This window comes from Pleurodeles waltl, chromosome 5, assembly GCF_031143425.1.
Source record: "Pleurodeles waltl isolate 20211129_DDA chromosome 5, aPleWal1.hap1.20221129, whole genome shotgun sequence".
Taxonomy (NCBI): Eukaryota; Metazoa; Chordata; class Amphibia; order Caudata; family Salamandridae; genus Pleurodeles; species Pleurodeles waltl.
Window position 1 is genome coordinate 1,876,289,680 of NC_090444.1, and position 14,175 is coordinate 1,876,303,854.

Sequence of the window (14,175 nt, forward strand, 5' to 3'; positions counted from 1 at the left end):
GAAGACGCGGGTACTTACCTGCAAGCAGACCGGAACCGGGGCACCCCCTTCTCTCCATTCTAGCCTATGTGTTTTGGGCACCACTTTGAACTCTGCACCTGACCGGCCCTGAGCTGCTGGTGTGGTGACTTTGGGGTTGCTCTGAACCCCCAACGGTGGGCTACCTTGGACCAAGAACTGAACCCTGTAAGTGTCTTACTTACCTGGTTAACCTAACAAATACTTACCTCCCCTAGGAACTGTGAAAATTGCACTGTGTCCACTTTTAAAACAGCTATTTGTGAATAACTTGAAAAGTATACATGCAATTTTGATGATTTGAAGTTCCTAAAGTACTTACCTGCAATACCTTTCGAATGAGATATTACATGTAGAATTTGAACCTGTGGTTCTTAAAATAAACTAAGAAAAGATATTTTTCTATACAAAAACCTATTGGCTGGATTTGTCTCTGAGTGTGTGTACCTCATTTATTGTCTATGTGTATGTACAACAAATGCTTAACACTACTCCTTGGATAAGCCTACTGCTCGACCACACTACCCCAAAATAGAGCATTAGTATTATCTATTTTTACCACTATTTTACCTCTAAGGGGAACCCTTGGACTCTGTGCATGCTATTCCTTACTTTGAAATAGCACATACAGAGCCAACTTCCTACACTTATTTAATAAAGAAGAACCGGATTGCACTTACCTGCTGTCTGCACATCGTTAATGTTGAGCGCACACTGGCACATGGGTGCTTTATTAAGACCAAGATGCTGCATAATGATCTTTCATTGGCGATGGAGGCTGAAGAAATACGTGAGGTGAGCATTCATTATGCTGCAGTCATTGGGTGTGAGTTCTCCTAGGGGGCGGTGCAGTTGGAAGAAGCAGGGGCGGGAGCGGTGCAGTGGGAAGAAGCAGGGGGGCAGGAGCGGTGCAGTGGGAAGAAGCAGGGGGGCGGGAGCGGTGCAGTGGGAAGAAGCAGGGGGCAGGAGCGGTGCAGTGGGAAGAAGCAGGGGGGCGGGAGCGGTGCAGTGGGAAGAACCAGGGGGGCGGGAGCGGTGCAGTGGGAAGAAGCAGGGGGCGGGAGCGGTGCAGTGGGAAGAAGCAGGGGGCGGGAGCGGTGCAGTGGGAAGAAGCAGGGGCGGGAGCGGTGCAGTGGGAAGAAGCAGGGGGGCAGGAGCGGTGCAATGGGAAGAAGCAGGGGGGCGGGAGCGGTGCAGTGGGAAGAAGCAGAGGGGCGGGAGCGGTGCAGTGGGAAGAAGCAGGGGGCGGGAGTGGTGCAGTGGGAAGAAGCGGGGGTGGGGGCGGTGCAGTGGGAAGAAACGGGAGCGGTGCAGTGGGAAGGAGCGGGGAGCGGTGCAGTGGGAAGGAGCGGAGGTGCGGTGCAGTGGGAAGGAGCGGAGGTGCGGGAGCGGTGCAGTGGGAAGGAGCGGAGGTGCGGGAGCGGTGCAGTGGGAAGGAGCGGAGGTGCGGTAGCGGTGCAGTGGGAAGGAGCGGAGGCGCGGTAGCGGTGCAGTGGGAAGGAGCGGTGCAGTGGGAAGGAGCGGGGGAGCGGTGCAGTGGGAAGGAGCGGAGGTGCGGGAGCGGTGCAGTGGGAAGGAGCGGAGGTGCGGGAGCGGTGCAGTGGGAAGGAGCGGAGGTGCGGTAGCGGTGCAGTGGGAAGGAGCGGAGGTGCGGTAGCGGTGCAGTGGGAAGGAGCGGAGGCGCGGTAGCGGTGCAGTGGGAAGGAGCGGAGGTGCGGTAGCGGTGCAGTGGGAAGGAGCGGAGGCGCGGTAGCGGTGCAGTGGGAAGGAGCGGTGCAGTGGGAAGAAGCGGGGGAGCGGAGCGGTGGGAAGGAGCGGTGTGGTGGGAAGAAGCGGGGGTGCGGGAGCAGTGCATTGGGAAGAAGCGGGAGCGGTGAAGTGGGAAGGTGCGGGAGCGGGAGCGGTGCAGTGGGAAGAAGCGGAGGGCGGAAGCGGTGCAGTAGGAAGAAGCGGGGTCTGGAGCGGTGGGAAGGAGCAGGGGCGCAGGAGCGGTGCGGTGGGAAGAAGCAGGGGAGCAGTGCGGTGGGAATGGGCGGTGCGGTGGGAAGAAGCGGGGGTGGGAGCGGTGGGAAGAAGCGAGGGTGGGAGTGGTGCGGCGGGTCGGGAGCGGTGGGAAGAAGCAGAGGCGCGGGAGCGGTGCAGTGGGAATAAGCGGGGTGCGGGAGCGGTGCAGTGTGAAGGGGCGGGAGCGGTGCAGTGGAAAGAAGCGGAGGGCCGGGAGCGGTGCAGTGGGAAGGCGCGGGGCGGTGCAGTGGAAAGAAGCGGGTGCAGTGGGAAGGGGCGGGAACGGTGCGGTGGGAAGAAGAGGGGGTGGGAGCGGTGCGGTGGGAAGAAGCGGGTGCGGGAGCGGTGCGGTGGGAGCGGTGCGGTGGGAAGGTGCGGGAGCGGTGCGGTGGGAAGGTGCGGGAGCGGTGCAGTGGGAAGAAGTGGGGGTGGGAGCAGTGCGGCGGGTCGGGAGCGGTGGGAAGAAGCAGGGGCGCGGGGGCGGTGCAGTGGGAATAGGTGGGGTGCGGGAGCGGTGCAGTGGGAAGGAGTGGGGGCGGGAGCGGTGCAGTGGAAAGAAGCGGAGAGCCGGGAGCGGTGCAATGGGAAGGAGCTGGTAAGGAGCAGGGGAGATAGGGAAGAGACACAGGAGGGTGTTGGGGTAAGCAGAGAGTGCAGGAGAGCTAAAGGCCTAAAAAGAAAGAGGGGTGAAAGCGCTAAAGCCCAAGAGCTAAAATGGGGTGAAAGCGGAATGAGCTTAAGTACAAGAGCAAATGGGCTGAAAAGCGCTAAAGCAAATGAGCAAAAACAGGGTGAAAGCTCAAAGATCTTGAAACAGGAAAACAGTCTGGGCCAGAAAGAGCTTAAAAGGGCTGAGAACATGGTGAACGATCAAAAGTGCACAAAAAAAAAGAAAGGCTGAGTAGGGGATGAGGGAGAAATGTGGAGGTTGTTTCATAAGTTACAACTTTGGCATAACTGTACAAGGGGGGCCTTGCAACCCACTAATGGCACAGGTGAACTTGGTTCAGTGCCCAGCTCTGAGTGCGCCTGGCCAGGACAAGCTGATGGAGCCCCACTGGACACTACTCGATGTATTCATTCCATAAAAGAATTAGGGGCACTGTGGAAACAGCAACAAACCTTATTTCGTTATTCACAGTATCTCACACACTGCACTAAGAAGAATGTACACTTTTACAGTAAAGTGTTTTATTACTACAGTAACAATCTTGTTCTCAGTGCATCTAAAAAACTGTACAGAAATATTTAAAAACAGCAACCTGTCACATTGTAGATAAGAACAAAACGAACATTTCTGGCATTGCTAAAATGTAGTTTACAATGTTATCTAGAATCTTCTACACTGATGCCTACTTCTGTGCGCTATACTATGTGAGCATGGAAGGCAGAGCACCCTGCAGTCTAGAGTTTCTTAGGTCAGAGGTCTTGAAAGTGTGGGACGTGCCTGGAAGGCAGGCTTTGATTACTTGTTGCTTTCACTCTGTTTTCATTTTCATCCAGTGTTTCAGCTGCATAAAAAAACTGATGGTAATTAGAATCCTGAACCCTGGGGTGGCGAGTCACTGAGGTGACTAAAATGAACAAAATATTGTTGATTTTTCACCTTTAGACAATGACATATAAAATAACACGTAGATGTTTAATCAAAATATAAACGCCAATAAAATTTATGGTGGTAGAGGGACCCTTTTACGTAAATAAATCTCAGTTGGTTAATGGGATAACTCCAAATGTCAGTCTATGAGACCATATCGGCACAGAATTGACTTCTAGTTGGTGCAATTTGGAATAGTGACTTGTGTATATATACTGCAAAGAAGCCCCAGCTTGTAATAGCAAGCACTGTTAATATATACATCATTAGTTAAAATTGTATTAAACACACTATGAGGAGGGCCACTGGAATTATGTGGCAGTTGAGGACCAAATTATGCGGCAGGGTTGACTGAATTAAACGGCTAGATAAGACAAATTATGCTGCATAATGTGGCACATTTTGTGATAGTTGTATTTATTTGTTTTGTAATTTTTACTCCTTGTAGCACAGTCTGGGCAAAGATTTTACCTGATTAGCACCAGTTAAACGCCCAAATACATCAATGTACAATTGAAAGATTACGAGGCAACTTTTGTGATGAGCTTTCCACTGCGAAGGGACACGTGTTGCCATGTTTTTAGTAACTTCTATTCCATTTGAGGTACAAACAGTTTTTTTGGGCTAAAATCTGCATACTATGAATCAGATGATGGAATTATGTGGCATAAGTGGAACATGCTGCGGCCACAGAATCACATAGTCATAGATAGGCTGCCACAAAATCATTTGGTGTTCAAGCTAAAACAAGTGCCTTCAAAGAATACATTGTAGTGATGGGTAATAAGACTGCCTTGTGCAAAAAAAATTATAAATCCATTAAAAGGATAATTTCTCATTGGTGGCACTCGAGCCCAGAAGTGTGAGGGGTCCACTGTATCACAACTATAACTGTTTAACTTGACACTTGACATGGCACCCGTGCTGCAAGGAAGCGAGCAACCCATGGAAGGTCCTTTTCCTCTGAAAGGGTCATAGAGTTTGTTACAAGACTGGAGTGATGGTTAGAAATGGTGGACAAGCAGTGAAAGAGGCAGGGAGACAGCCTTCTATGCACTGCAGTGCAGCAGTTCCAGTAGGCGTAGCAGTGTGAGGGGCTGACAACACCCCAATTATTGAGAGTAAGTGTGTTTTAGTCAACCCGTGCCTGGTGTATTTGTTCTTTTGGAAGTTTCACCTTTTAGTGTGGATTTTAAGCTAAAGGAAAAGATCAGTGTGAGAAAGTCAAATGAATGAGGCAGGCAATGCTCATGTTCATGTGTTTATTTTGATATCTGGGAAGCGCCTTAATAAATTCATTACTCAAACTGGGAGTGCTGCATTCCTTGGCATTGTTTTCCTCTTAGTTTGAAGCTAAGCAGAACAATTTGGCGGAGTAGGTTGCAGGATACGAAGTGAAAGATTTAAAAGTGAAAATGGTTGGCAAAAAGTCAGGTGCCAAGTAACATACCAAGATTCTTACGAATGAATGGTGGTGTGAAGCAGGGCTATGTGAGAATTGAAGTGGATGTCTTATCGATGCTGAACCAAAAATAGTATTACTTTGTTTGAAAAAAGTGCCAGTAGAATGGGGATGTAATTTAACTATTTTAGGCAGACGGGACTGGATCCTGTTATCTGTGCATAGAAAAAATGTGCGCAGTTAGAACAAGAAAATAATCTATTGGAGAGGCAGCTAGTTGAAGCCAAAAATAACGTAACCATACTGTCTTGTCGTAATAAGTTACTGCAGAACAAAGTTGATACTTATCAGTCCGTTGTAGAGAGAGCAGCCGTTCGTGTTGCGCAATATAGATACCATAAACGCAGGGGTAGAGTCAATCAAAAAAAAAATTATTAAGCCATTGCTAAAGCAGGGCTAGATTAGAACCCTGATATTTGGGATTTCAGCGATTATTTTTTTTGTCCAGATTCCATTGATGAGTCTGTTATAAAAAGTGAGGGCCAGCTTGAGGCAGACGAACAGAAAGTGGTTTGTGTACAGCCTATATTTAGATGGAAAATCCAGGTCACTCCACAAAACCCAGGGGTTTTGGATTGAGATGCACTCCTTAGAAGATAAATGATATCATGGATAGGTTTTGCCAAAAACATGGGGAAGCATTAATTATGTAGATAGTGCAGTTGTTTGACACAGGGGCTTCTGGGTGGGACTGCATGAGGGAAATGCAGGGAAGGTTTGAACTCTTAGCACTGACCCCATAATACAGAGCAGTTTAGAGGTTATGGGAATCAAGGAGCGACTAACTTGTGCAATTGGCAGTTGTGCGGTGTAGTCAGAAATATCGTACTGAATCAGGCTGACCACCACAAGATAAGCCCTGGTACACGTTCAGAGATGCCAAGCAAAGAATTAAAGAAGAAAGTATGAAAACTGCTATTCTCTTGGATGAGGCTCACAATTTGTCAGTTGCTCCACTGACAGTTTCAGTACAAAACAAAATAATTTGGTTAGTTCCCTTAGCTTACAAGCAGGTAATAATGACTCTCCTAATTAATCGGACACAGCAGGCATTAAAAGATGTGCCGGAGGCAGTTCGTGAATTAGGGGAGCTTGGATGAAACCTGAGAGAGCCTCAAGGTCTGAGAATTGCACAGACAATAATGGAGTATCTCGAAGAGATATGTTTATGGCTTTGTTGAAGGATGGTGTCAACAAAGAGCAAATAGATGGGATAGACAGTAAGTCTGTGGGAGATGTACTGTAGGAAAGTGTCCTTGTTGGCATGGTTACTCCCCACTTTTTGCTGATACTGATGCCAACTTGACTGTGTGCCTGCTAACCAGGCCCCAGCACCAGTGTTCTTCTAAAAAAACTGTACTACTGTTTCCACAATTGGCACACCCCTAGCACCCAGTTAGGCCCTTGTAAAATGTACCCCTGGTACTAAGGGCCCTGTGGCCAGGGAAGGCCTCCAAGGGCTGCAGCATGTGTTATGGCACCCTGGGGGAGCCCTCACCAAGCACATGCACACTACCCTTGCAGCTTGTGTGTGCTGATGGGGAGAAAACAACAGTTGACATGACACCCCTCCCAGGGTGCCATGCCCACAAACCACTGCCTGTGGCATAGGTAAGTCACCCCTCTAGCAGACCTTACAGCCCTAAGGCAGGGTGCACTATGCCACAGGTGAGGGCATAGCTGCATAAGCAATATGCCCCTTCAGTGTCTAAGTCCATTCTTAGACATTGTCAGTACAATGTGGCCATATTGAGTATATGGTCTGGGAGCTTGTCTTTATGCACTCCACAGCTCCATAATGGCTGCACTGAATACTGGGAAGTTTGGTATCAAGCGTCTCAGCACTATAAACCCCCACTGATGCCAGTGTTGGATTTATGGAGAAATGCACCCAGAGGGCATCTTAGAGATGCCCCTTGTATGATAACCAAAGAACTAGTGCAGGACTGACCAGTCTGTACCAGCCCGCCACTTTCAGATGAGTTTCTGACCACATGGGGTGAGAGCCTTTGTGCTCTCGGTGGCCAGAATTGAAGACTGTCCTGGGTGGAGGGGCTTCACACCTCCCCCTGCAGGAACTGTAACACCTGGCAGTGAGCTTCAAAGGCTCAGGCCTCTTGTTACAGTGCCCCAGGGCACTCCAGCTAGTAGAGATGCCTGCCCCCGGACTAAGCCCCACTTTTGGCTGCAAGACTGGTGGGAAAGTTAGGGAAAGCAGGGAGGAGTGACCACCTCAGGTGGGACCACTCCTAAGGGGTCCAGACCTGAGGTGACTCCCTCCTGGCAAAATCCTCCATCTCAGTTTGGAGGACAGGGACTAATAGGGCTAGGTCTGTCCTCCCCAAAGGGAGTGGGAAGGAAGGGTGTAGACACCCGCAGGGACAGTAGCGATTGGCTACTGCCCTCTGACCACTGTAACGCCCCTAAATCCAGGATTTAAGGGCTCTTCTGAAACCAGTTTGTCAGATTCCTGGTGACCTCACAAGAAGAACGAAGGAGGACTGCTAAGCTGAACCCCAGCAGAGAAGTCTGGAGTCGCAAACTGACTTTGCCCCAGCCCTACTGACCTGTCTCCAGCTTCAAAAGCCCTGCAAGAAGAACGCAATGCATCCTGAAGGATCAGCGACCCCTGAAAAGCCCCCGGAGGACTGCCTGCATCATTGAGGATTAAGGACTTCTGTGGACAGCGGCCCTGTCCAAGAAGGAACTCCATCCAAGGTCTCCGGAACCGCCCTGGATCTGTGAGTCCTGTCCACTCTGCACCCAACATCCCCGGCCTGTGTCCAGGTGGCCCAACCGACTAGAGCTGGTCCCCAGGCGATTCTGAGAAAGTGCCCACCCTTGGTTGACCCCTCCTGGCAAACACAACAACACCTGCAGCCTGAATCTGAGGACCCCCCCTGACAGCGACAGAACCGGGCGACGATACCCATCATCAAAAGGTACTTTGCACCCGCAGTCCCCTAGCCTTGGTGAATCCAAACTCCAGGGCAGCAGCACCCAGCCTGTCCAACCTGTGGTTTTCTGGAACCGACACCTGGACCCAGCCTGCAGCATCTACATGACTCCGGGGGTCTCCCTATAGAAAAGCACTGTGAGCCCAATGCTGTGTTTGCACCCTGCCGCCCCTGTGTCGCTGAGGGTGTGTGTTTGGTGCTGACCTGTGGCCTCCCTGGTGCACCTCTAAACCCCCCAGGTCTGCCCTCTGAAGATGCGGGAACTTACTTGCAAGCAGGCCTGATTCTGATTGCCCCCAGTCTCCATAGGCACCCCTGTTAAATTTGCCTCATCTTTGACCTCTGCACCCGGCCGGCCCGTGTTGCTGGTGGTGGGTGTTTGGGACTAACTTGAACCCTGACCAGTGGACTTCCTAACCCCCAGAGACTGGAACTGTAAGTCGTGTACTTATTTTGAAACTGTGCTAACTTTTCTTCCCCCTAGGAACTGTTTCTGAAAATTGTACTGTCAACTTTTTAAACAGATTATTGCTATGTATTCAGAAATCGTATAACTTGCCAATTCTAGTCACAGTGATATTGATACATATGTTGGATACTTACTTGCACATGTACTTACCTGCAACTTGAATTTTGTGGTTCTAGAAATAAAGTAACAAAATATATTTTTGCTATATAAAAGCCATTGGCCTGGAGTTAGTCATTGAGTGCGTGCTTCTTCTATTGGGTGTGTGTGAACTGCAAATGCTTTGCACTACCCTCTGATAAGCCTAACTGCTCGACCACACTACCACAAAAGAGAGCATTAGTATTATCTACTTTAGCCTCTGTCAAGCCTCTGGGAACCGCCGGACTCTGTGCACACTGTATCTCATTTTGATGTAGTAAATACAGAGCCAGTTTCCTACATGTACCGTGAGGGCTGGACAGAAAGGAGGGCAGCAAAAAAGTAAATAAGCAGGATAACAAACAAGTGAATCGGGCCAGTCACAGATGCAGGAGGAAGGAACTGAGAGGGGAAAAAAGTGTTTCTTCACAGGAGGAGGAGGAAGATTTGGACAGCGATTGGTTAACTGCTGAACACAGGGAAGGAGAGGAATCTCGCAGATATGAGAGCATATATCCAGACCTGACTTGAGCAAAAATTGATAAGTGTAAATCAGATTAGGGTACAGGGATGGGCATATAAAGATAACAGATCCCAGGTTGATTTAGAAATTAATTGGAAACCTAGAAATGTTTAAGAGGTACAGGCCTTGGTGGACACCGTCATGGAGGCCTCTTTAATTTATGGAGATCCAAAAAAGTTTACTGGTCAGCACTGCACCATCACAGGGTTAGCTGGAAAGCAAACTCCCACAGTGCAGACAATTGTTAAAATGAAAATAGGCAGAACGCCAAAAAGAGAATACACTGTTTTGATTGTGCCCCTCCTAGAGTACATACTGGGAATTGACATTTTGTAGGGGATGACTTTGTACTTGGATGATGGTTGTTATAAATGTGGGTCAAAGCAATACATTTCAGTGACAACTGTGAGGATGGGTCATCTAAAGATACCCCCAGTGAAGGTGCCCCCAGCAACCAAGGTGGTTTGTTTGAAACCATACTGAATTCCGGGAGGGCATGAGGAAATAAGTGAGAATACAGGAGTTGATGGTGTGGTGGCTCCAGTCACCATTAAGTGGAACAATCCTTTGGGGCTTGTGCGCCGAGCGGATGGGCGCTATACAATGACGAACAATTACCATGAATTAAACAAATATACGCCCCCTCTGACTGCTGCAGTCCCCAACACCATCACTGTGATTGAGAGAATACAAAAACATAAAGGGACCTGGTATGCAACTATTGATATTGCTAATGCTTTATTTTCCATACCATTGGCTCCTGATAGTCAGGAGCAATTTAGCTTCTCCGACAGCAGCAGATAATTCAAGATGTTAAGGCTCCCCCAAGGGTATGTACATAGCCCCACGATCTGTCACCTGCTGGTGGCAGAAAACCTGGATGAAGTATCTGTCATTCCAGAGGTGCAGTCGTCTCATATTGATGATGTGATGATTCAGGAAGAGACACAAGAACAGGTGCAGACTCCATTGGACAGGGTTGTGGAACTCTTACAGAGTAAAGGATGGATGATCAATCTAGATAAGACACAAGGACCCTCTCAAAATGTGAAGTTTCCAGGAATCCAGTGGAATCAGGGACATAGCGAGGTTTTGCTGCAGGCAAAACAAAAGATATTAGAATTTGCCACACCCCGTAATATGCAGGAGACTCAGCGATTCATTGGATTGTTTGGTTTTTGGAGACCGCATATCCCTCACTTGGGTCAGATTTTGGCCCCTTTGTAAAAGGTAACACAAAAGAAACATGAGTTTGAATAGAAAGAACAGTGGCAGTGTGTGTTTGACTTGGCAAAGGAGGTGATTCAACAGGCTTTAGACTTATGGCCAGTGCAGGAAAGAGACAATGAGTTACATGTAACCATCCAGAGGCAATATGCAAATTAGAGTATGTGGCAAAAACAGGCAAGAAAGAGGGTGCCCCCTGGGCATTTGGACCAAAAAGCTACCAGATGCTAGAGAGCGATACACTCCCTTTAGGAAATAGTTACTAGCGTGTTACTGGGCTCTAGTGGGTACTGAGCAAATGACCCTAGGTCATAATGTGATTCTGAGACCTGAGACTCCAGTAATGCAGCAGGTGATGAGTTCAATTAAAACTCGCCAGACAGGACATGCACAAGAAAACAGTAAAATAAAATGGAAGTGGTACACACAGGACAGGGCCCGACTGGGACCAGCAGGGACAGCAGCCCTGCATGAACAGGGGGCACAGACCCCGTGCAGGATGATGAGAGGATGCAGAAGGTACCGAAGATGAGACAGTCACCAGTGAGGTAAGGACAGCCATTTGAATCCTTGTCCCTTTAAGATAGGAAGCATGTATGGTTCACCGATGGGTCAGCCAAGTATGTGGTTGCCAAAAGACATTGGAAGACAGTGTCATATAACCCAGTCACCAAGAAGTTGTCCCTTAGGGGAGAAGGGAAGAGTAGTCAATATGCAGAATTGCATGCTGTATATCAGGCACTGAAACAAACTGGGGTGGCATGGTGAGCAAAAGAACAATGGATTAAACCCAGATCTGTGACTGGGGGTGAGTGTTTGCATTGTTCAGCACTCCGTCCATCATTCTTTTGTGTTGCTAAAGTTGCCCTAAGTGGGTAGGGTGTGCCCAGACGTGCAAATTTTGAATAACACACCTTTGACAAATGCAGAGACTCCTCTAATGCGAATGTTGACCCCAGTGTTACAGATACAACCCCATGTAGCAACAAATACCATCATGTATTTGGAAATAAAACCAGGAGCCTTAGCTCCCTACTGAGCCACACTGGAGTCTGCAGGTCTTGAGTTACATACTTTGAATATGTACAGACTGAAACCAAGAGACGTGGCACTTCTTGAAACAGGTGCTGGAATACAGATTCCCCTGGAGCACTTTGGAGTGATTGCTTCTAGATCTGGGTTGGCCCTCAAAGGTATTCAGGTCTTGGGGGGTAGTGATTGATGCAGACTACCAAGGAGAACTTCAGGTTATCCCACTGAACAGTGTATGGAGGAGTAGTTTCTTACAGTGCGTGGGGCGGGAGTTTTTGGTTCAACTGAGAAAATTCCTGGTGCTAAGGTGTGGGTAGAATCTCCAATTCATCCTCCTGAACCAGCAGAAGTTATGGCAAAGGGCAGAGACAACATTTTTTTAGTCATGAAACCAGGACGGGAAAAGTGGAAACACGCACCAGCTGATAAATGTTATTTGCGAGAATGATCATACTTGTCTCTTTTACAGATCATACTGCAAGGTGCCCTTGTGCTGCTTGTACCACGTGGTCAGTGTTTGGGCGTGTCCGTGTGGGGTCAGGAGGGACTGAAAGCCCCCAGCTCCGAAGTGATTGACCGACCGCGCCGATCAACACCTTTAAATCATTTAAACGAGAAAATCCAGATACATCTGGCACGTACTGTGCTCAACAGATTGGATTTCTGCATGATGAGTATGAAAAGTACTGTTGATGTGATTTCAACATGTTTAGTCGCCATACCGACTCCTGCCAGCGTTTTGCTGCAAATCTTTAATGCCACCAACAAAGATGGAGCTGTGGAAGAAAGTGATGTGCTGATTCACTTTACCCCCACGAGTATTGTAAGTTTAGCCAAGAGGTAACAGATGAAAAATGGGAAAACATAACACATGTGATTACTTACAGCATTACTACTGGTGATGTTTGCTACAACTTAACTGGTGACACTTACAAAATCAGAAAAGTGTCCTCAAATGCATCTTGAAGCAACAATGGGGTCTCCTCAAGAGATCCCGTGAGAACAATGAGTACTATGTCAGCATAGAAATGATAAAACTTGTAAAAACATGAATAACAGCATGTCTTGCCAACACATTGTGACTGCTGCTACTCACATCAAGCATGTTAAGCTACCAGTGGGGTGGTTGTACTCAGGGCATTTCCACTAATATAACTGGAGAACTGTGTGCTTTTACATGGTTAGGACTTATGTTTCCATTTCACTCTGTATCACATCAGCGACTCACAAGAGAATCAATTCACTTAATTGAAGAGTGTGACTCTGAAATTCAGTTATCTAAATCAGAGTATGTAAGCTTAGCTATTTGTATAGTAGGAGTTCCAGGATTAGCTGTTTATAATACTCAAGTTATTAAGAAGTTAGCATGTTCAATAATCAAGAGTATTAATCATACTTCCATTGCTTTGTCTACATTATTGTTGGATATACGAGGCACTAGAAAAGCTACATTGCAAAACAGGGCAGCAATTGACTACTTGCTCTTGAAGCACGACTGGGGCTGCTCGGAATTTGAAGACATGTGCTGCTTTAATTTATCAGACCACTCCACCTCTATTCAGTCCCACACTGATGATTTGCATGAATTAGTGAAGGGAGTAAAACAGATGTAGGTAAAGGGTGGTGGGACTGGTTATTTAGCTGCTTGCCTGATTTTGGGCAATTTGCACTATTTTAGGTGGAGTACTCGTAGTGATTTGTATTGCAGTAATGCTATGTTGCTGTATACAATGCATACCTAACATGATTGCAATGTTTAGACCAAAAAGGGTTACTTTTAGGCCAGTATGTTATGAGAGACACTGGTCACAGGGTGGAGTGTAATGTTATGTGTATTTAGCCACCGACTCCATCTTGACCACTAACTCCATTTTGTGCTTAGCTTAGCTTCAGATGCTTGCCGTCACATCAGTGGTGGAAGATTTCTCCACACCGAGTTTATTTTCTACATAGAACATGTTTGTGCTTCTTCCCACCAGCACCGGGTTGCACTGTGCAGGAACATAACATTGGGATGTGGACAGTAAACGTGATAAGACAGTCTCAGCTTGGGAATGTTTTCAATGTTTTCATTACGAAAAAGTAGTGCTCCTCTGCCTCTGGAATGCGCATCTGGCAGGGCCCGTTCCTTTGCGCAGACCAGAGTACAGCCAGCACTTGAAGTTCTTAACTTACATGAAGGGAGGGGAAGGTTGCCAGAACCTTCCTCTTGGGTTTGGTTTAGGTATATATGGTAGAGAAGCTTGGCACTGAGGTAGAAGGAACTCATTTTGGGGGTGGACACACTGCCCAGAACAAAGTCCCATTGGGTAAGCTTCTCCTGTCTTGACGTTCGCACCAGGATGATGTTGGATTCAATCCCCACGGTGATGCATTTTTATTCTTAATTATCTAGCTTGGCTGTGCACACACATACATATGTGTATATATATATATTCACTGCATACATATTCATTGTTGATGGATTGTACTTTTTTATGTCTGTCATTGTTTAACTGCTGTGAGTATATTAGCATTTACATGTGTTTTACTGCATTCAAGTTAAATGCTCATGTTCATATTTTCCTCTGCTTTATTTTGATATCTGGGAAGCGCCTTAATAAATTAATTACTCAAACTAAGAGTGCTGCATTCCTTGGCATTGTTTTCCTCTTCGTTTGAAGCAAAGCAGATCAGGCAGGAGGCAGCGAGGTGGGTCCGAAAAAGTCCTTGACTGGTTGGAGGAGCGGTCACAGGTGAGGGGGGTTG